General features: G+C 39.0%; 1 non-coding gene across 1 annotated transcript; it reads left to right on the top strand.

Annotated features, from left to right (window-relative positions):
• The first annotated feature begins 6,024 nt into the window (after positions 1 to 6,024).
• On the top strand, positions 6,025 to 6,131 carry LOC141650760 (small nucleolar RNA R71). The gene has a single exon (XR_012546776.1). It is a non-coding gene; the product is annotated as a small nucleolar RNA R71 (small nucleolar RNA).
• The last annotated feature ends 1,283 nt before the right edge of the window (positions 6,132 to 7,414 follow it).

The following is a 7,414-nucleotide window of genomic DNA, read 5'->3' on the forward strand; positions in this document are numbered from 1 at the left end:
TCACATGTTTAAGTCTCATTATAAAGAATACAATTGGGAAGTAATATTTACTGTCAACTGGTCCACACATATCGGTAATGATTAGCTGACTAGAGTTTGACATTACTGTCGTGCGACGGTGGTGATCAGTTGATCCCCTAGGTCATACCTAAAGGACAACACTCTTAATTGATCAATTAATTGATCGTATAACGTTACGAGTCAATTAAATTATTTAAAATTGACGGACGATTTTGGAAGTAATATTTACATGTCTCATTGAAATTTGATTAAATGAGATACGGTCTGAATAATCGAATTGTTTCATTACTCAGATGAAATTATTGTTTAAGAAAACAATTGAAATTGAATGAATTATTATAAATACAAATTATTGTGATTTATAATGGGCAAAATATTTTGGTACAAGTAATTGCGAATTGCTAAGTCGATTTTTGTATATAACGTATTTTTAATAATACGTTGATTTTTAATATGTTAAAAATACATAACAAATTTATGTAACATATGACATGTGACATAAGACAAATTGACATTTTGACAAAGATAATATGGAGTCCATATTATCTATGTGTACCGAAATTAAGGGAGGATTTAGGATAATATTATGTTTATTATTTGAGTGGTAAGCATAATGATTACCCTAATTGTCTAGCCATGCACACCTAGTGTTCATTGTGAAGAACAACTCAAGCATGCATTGGCTCCCTCTAATCCCCTCTTCCACCCGGTTTTTTGAGAGAAAAAAACCACTTTGGTTTTTCCTCTTATTTTACCTAATATACACTAAAATGTAGTTGTTGTTTCATTCATTCATCAAAAAATAAGAATTTTTAGAGAGATAAAACTTCCTCTTCCTCCTCTCTTAAACCGGTTTTTAGGAAACCAAAAATCAATTAATTTTGGGTCATTTTTATGCTAAATTAATATTGTACTAGTATTCATAATATTAATTTTATTAAGAGTGTGCTTTGGGTATTAAACTTTGGGAGAGATCCTATACTTGGATCTTTGTTCATCCATTGAGGAAAGCACAAGAACAAGAGAGAAGGAGATCTCTCTTGTGCCCTAATAAACCAATATTCCAATGTAAGATAAAGATTTCTTCTTTATATTGTTTAATAGTTTGCATGCATAAGATTACCAATTAATTTTATGACAAATTAGCTTAAAACATATATGAATATGTTAGTATATAGATCTACTTTTCCTTCATGTAGAAGCCTCCAAAGTTTGCTAATGATCACCCATTGTATCATCATCATCATCATCTCTTGAGGCATCATCAACCTCCATAGATGTGGAATCATGTCCACTCTCACTTTCACTTGCTTGTTCCTCCTCACTTTTCTCTTCCTCTTCTTGAGCTTCTTCTTCTTGAACCTCTTCTTCTTCTCCTCCTTCTTGGTCACCACCCTCTTCAACAACCATCTCCTCTCCACCCGGTCTACCACCACTAGGAATGCTAGGAAAGAATACTTCCCTATCCGCCCAACTAGGCAAAGGACAAGATGGATCAAGAAGTCCTTGCCTAGCTAGATGTAAGAGGGGCGGATATTGGGCCTTGTAAGCATCCACTCTATCATTATAAGCTTGCTTGTGTATTTCCCTCATGAGTAGTGTCAAGTAATCATTTCCTACTTCGACATCCTTGGGTTTGAACTCATGATACTCAAATGGGTAAGGTGGGGTAATAATGGAGGAGGAGGGCTCGGCAATTTCGACCCTTTGTTGTTGAATGATATACTCGGTCTCTTCGGAGAGTGGGAGAAGGTAGTTTGGTCGGTGAACATTAAATTGGCAAATTTTGGAAGGCAAGGTGAAGGATCTAGCTTCATTGGTTAACCACCCATATTTGTTGTCAAGGGTGTCATTCTTGACCCATTTAAACTTGTGAATCATGATGTCCATATCAATAAGATGGCCTCCTTTAACTGCCACATAAGTGTTGTCTTTGTTGAAATTCGACTTAAAGTGCTTGGCCAAATGGGTAACTAGTCCTCCATTGACAATAAAAGCGGTGCCTTCTTTACCACAATCGACATTAAGCCATCGTTCAACCAAAAGTCTTAGAGCATTATATGGCTTGTTAAATTCCCTTTCTATGTTCAAGGCCGACTCAAGAAGAACACAATCGAGTTTGGTAAGATGATTTGTGCCATTTCTTGCTATCAAAGTATTCCCAATGACCTTATGCCACACTCTAATGCCCGGATGGTGGACTAAGAGAGCACGACAATCATGAAAGCGTACGAATTTCTTTCCGGAAATTGCCTCCCAAATAGGAGCGGGGTCATACTTAGTAGGAATCTTTGTGTATTTCGGGGTATCGCTAAGGCCTAATATCTTACTCAATTCACCATAAGTGATGCGTCTATCAACATTTGCAAGACGAAACTCGATGTGGGTTCGAGTCTCCACCCTTGTGACTTTCAAGGAACTCAAAAATTCCAAGGTAAGGGAGGGGTATGTCAATTATTTCATGGTAAACAATTTACCCAATCCCATAGACTCAAAGAAGGTTTTGGTTTGTTCAAGGACACCCAACTTTGACAATGCATCTTCACAAATAAACTTAGTAGGCATAATGGTCTTCTTAGCAAAGTGAATGAATTTTTCCCTAGGAGAGTCGAAAGTAAAAATTACCTCCGGATAATCGGATAATTGTGCAATGACCGGAGTTGTTGATGTTGTAGCTTCCATAGGGGGATCTTGTTTTTGAACCTCCAACCTTGAATTAGAGACTACCAAAGCCTTTGACAATTGTTTTTCTTGAAGAGCTAGTTGCCTTTTGGAAAGTGTCTTCTTTTGGGGTGCCTTGTTGCCTCCTTTAGTTTTTGCCATTCTCCTTTGCCTGATTACACCAATGAAAGATTGAAATCTTCAATTTTTAGTTATGCCCAAATCGATTTAGGATGAATCAATGTTGCTTGGTATCCTAAAAATCGACTCAAAAGTTGAAGACTTTGGTGTTTGAATCACTTGTTGTTGCAAAAGGAGTGATTAATTTTTGTTGTGAGGAAGTTTGGATATGATTTTGTTGAATTTGGTTGAGGAAATTTGTTTTTGTTGATGGAGGGGATGAGGGTTTTGGGGTTTTTGGGTTTTGGGTAGTGTTTGTATGTTGAAGAAATGAGAATGAATGAGGGAAGAGGGTTTAAATCAACCGTTTTATTTGAAAATGCAGTGGGGGACGAGCGGGCCAGGTGTCGGGACGCTCGGATTCCTCAATGTTTGGCTCAGGAAAAGACGCCACAGGACGAGCGGATTCCTGGAAAGACGAGCGGATTTTTCTATGTGAGACGAGCGTCTTTCTGGACGGATGCTCGGATTCTGTTACAGGGAAAAATCTTAAAATTTTGCAGCAAAAAGACGAGCGTCTTTGTTCAAGGACGACCGTCCAGTTTGAGACGAGCGGATTCTCAGCTGAGACGCTCGGATTTTGTGTCAGACCAGTTTTTTGAATTCTACAGCTCTACCAGACGAGCGTCTTTTGATTTTGGACGCTCGGGTTCTTCAGGACGAGCGGATTCTTCGTTTGGCCGCTCGGATTCTTCCTTGACCACACGGATTCAGGTCCATCCGTGGGTACTGCCTAACCCGTGTCATTTTCATTCTTCAACTCTCGTGTTCTTCATTGTAGGGGCACTACAAAGGCATGAATAGCCTAGGCAATTGCTATCCTCACACTAAGGTAAAGCACTACACATCAATAAAATCATAAATCCCTCCCTCACTTCTCTCAAAATGATGAATATCTTGATCAAGGCACAAAAATATAAATCCAAAAATGACAAAAATAATGCAATGTAATAATTGAAATGCAAGTTAGGGGGTTAGAATATTTACAAATGGTGGTTTAGGGAGGACTCCACCAAACTCTCATCCAATGTGAGATGTCAAGGGGGCATGTTCTAGGTGTTGTTGATGTTACTCAACACCTTGAAGAAGTAGTCGAAAGCTTGTTCATTATCATGATAAAGATCCTCAATAGACCTTTGCACTTGTTGTTCTCCACGATGGTCTTGGTTCATAGCATTACCAATATAGGGATTGAATATCCCTTCAAACTCATCATCCCAAAGACCGCAAACTTCGTCTACATGGTCACTAAAAATTTCTTGAGTTGTTAGAGACAACTCTCCTTCTTCCTTGTCTTGGCCAATGAGGCCATCCTCTTCATTTTTGGATTTGGGTGAGCTTTTCAAGCTCTCTTTGTTGCTATTCCCTTGCTCATTGAACGGAGCATCATCAACTTTCTTTTTCCATTGGAATCCCGACTTCTTCCTATCATCCTTCCGGCTATAGTGATCAACCATAAAACATGGCTCATGCAATCGGGGAGCTCTCATGGTCTTGTCAAGATTGAAAGTAATGGTTTCATCTCCCACTTCAAGAGCAAGCTCTCCATGCTTCACATCTATTACCGCTCCCGCGGTGTGCAAGAAAGGTCTTCCTAGGATAATCGGAATGTTGAAGTCTTCTTCCATATCAACAATGACAAAATCCACCGGGATGAAGAATTTCCCAATTCTCATGGGAACATCTTCCCATATCCCTAACGGTGTCTTTGTTGATCTATCCGCCATTTGAAGTGTGATGTTGGTACATTTAAGCTCTCCCATCCCTAGCCTCTTGCTAACCGAATATGGCATGCCACTCACACTTGCCCCAAGGTCACATAAGGCTTTGTTGATCATAGTGTCGCCAATGGTGCACGGTATTGAGAAGCTTCCCGGATCCTTGAGTTTTGGAGGTGAACTCCCTTGAAGGATGGCACTACTCACCTTAGTGAAGGCAATAGTCTCAAGCTTCCGGAATGATTTCTTTTTCGTAAGGATGTCCTTCATGTACTTTGCATAGGCCGGAACATGATTGATTAATTCCGTGAAGGGAATTGAGACATCTAAATTCTTCACAATCTCCATGAATTTTCAAAGTTGGTAATCAAACTTAGGTTTAGCTTGACGACTCGAGAATGGAAGTCTTATCACAATGGGCTCCTTCTCTTTGGCCTCTTCTTCACTTTTATTTGAAACTTCTTGATTTGTTGGTTCTTCTTCCTTAGAGTTTTGCACAACTCCTTCTTTGTCACTAGCTTCCACAACTTCATCCTCAACTTGCTTCTTTGGTCCTTCATATCTTGTACCACTCCTCAAGTGAATGACACTAACCGTTTCATGTCTTGGGGGATTACTTTGAGGTGGTAATTGCCCCTTTTGTTTTTGAGAGCTTGAAGATGCTAGTTGGGTCATTTGAGTTTACAACATTTTTGTGTGGGCTAGGATGTTGTTGATGGTGATGTATTTTGCTTGGCTATCTTTTTGCATTTGAGTGAAAAATTCTTGTTGATTCTTTTGCATTTGGAGGACCGCTTTTTGAACATCAAAACCTTGGTCATTTTGTTGATTGTATGGAGTTTGATTTTGATAACCTTGGTTTTGGTTGTAAAAGGGTCTTTGATTTTGGTTTCTCATGGGAGGTGGGGTGTATGTTGGTTGATGGTTTTGAACATTTTGGCTTTTGTATGAGAGATTTGGGTGGAATTTGGTGTTTTCATTGTAATAGTTGGAATAAGGGGTACCACTCTTGTATGCTTGAAAAGCATTCACTTGCTCACTTGTTCCCCTACATTCGCTTTGGTCATGTCCCAAAGTTCCACAATTCTCACATATCCCACTTGGGATTGATGAAGATGCCACCATGGCATTAACATGTTGCTTTCGTGATTTTGAGGCTTCTTCAAGTTTAGCCATAGCTTTCTCAAACTTCAAGTTGATGGTATCAATATGAGCACTAAGTTGAGTACCCAATTGAGTAATAGAGTCCACTTCATGCTTTTCTCCTCTAGTAACCTTGCGAGGTCTACTATATTGTGAATTATGGACCGCCATTTCCTTAATTTTGTTCCAAGTTTGATTGTCGTCAACTTCGGTGAACATACCATTTGATCCCATATTGAGAATTTTTCTTGAGTCTTCATAAAGACCATTCCAAAATTGTTGAACCAAGAACCACTCGCTAAGTCCATGATGAGGACATGAGCGACAAGTTCCTTTAAATCACTCCCAAGCTTCATACAAAGATTCTTCGTTCCTTTGCTTAAAACCCGTAATTTGAGCTCTTAGCATGTTAGTCTTTTCCGGAAGGTAGAACTTTTTGTAGAAAGCTAGAGCCAACTTCTTCCAAGAGTCAATTCCAAGAGTAGCCTTATCAAGGCTCTTCAACCATTGTTTTGCGGTACCAATTAGAGAAAAAGGAAATAAGACCTATCGAATTTGGTCTTGAGTCACACCGGTTTGTGAAATCGCATCACAATAGTCACAAAAAGTCTCCATGTGAGAGTGAGGGTCTTCACTAGGCATCCCCCCAAATTGGCTTATTTCGACTAATTGGATAAATGCGGATTTAGCAATGAAATTTCCGGTTAAGTGTTGTGGTGTGGGAGTTCCATTGGGTAGGTTCTCCTCGGTTGGTACGGAATGTGATGAAAACTTAGGCATTGTGGGTTGATTTTGTGGTTGATTTTGTGTTGGGTTCTCCTCACCTTCTCTTACAAAAGGGTTGATGAACTCAAGAGTATTTGAATGAATATCTACAACCTCACCAATACCACTCAAAGTGTTTCTAGCAAGTCTTCTATTGGTTGTCAAAGTCCTTTCAATTTCGTGATCAATGGGTAACAAGTTACCTTGTGATCTTCTAGACATGCAAAATATCAAACAACTTGAAAACAACTAGAACAAACCTTGAAGCGTTTTACTTCCCCATGGCAAAGAAAGACACAACTAATAACAATATAAGAAAGTCAAATCAAGTTAACACCGTCCCCGGCAACGGCGCCATTTTTGGTCGGACTCTCTTGGAGCTTAGATTTCGGTTACTTGTCGTTAGGAGCACCTAGAACAAAACAATATTTATATCTCCACAAACAACTCTACTATTAGTAAAGAGGTAAGTAAAGGTCGGATCCCAAGGGACGTGTATTGATGTAGGATTTTCGATTGCAAGTAGTGGTGTCTAGGGGTGTCACGATTTGGGTTGAGATAAGAAGATCACTAAACTATATAGCAATAAAATTAAACAAGTAAGATGATTAAAATGAGATGTAAACAATTGATTAAAAGCACTAGGGTGTCATGGGTTCATAGGGGATTCATTGGAATTGATCATACAAACATATTCTCAAATTATAACCAAGCAATTATTGTTGTGATAGGATCGAGTTGGTTTATATCTTACAATCCTAGGAAGGTTTGGGTCCCGGAGCCGAATCGATTAGATTGTACAACACCTACAAGTCGACTTAATCCGCCCTACTCAACTATATGCATGGTCTAATGAGACTCGAGTTGGTTTATATCTTACAAGTCTCATTGAAAAGGTAAGTGATGGGTAAAAAATGCAAGGATTC

This window comes from Silene latifolia, chromosome 3 (assembly GCF_048544455.1).
Source record: "Silene latifolia isolate original U9 population chromosome 3, ASM4854445v1, whole genome shotgun sequence".
NCBI classification, from domain to species: Eukaryota; Viridiplantae; Streptophyta; class Magnoliopsida; order Caryophyllales; family Caryophyllaceae; genus Silene; species Silene latifolia.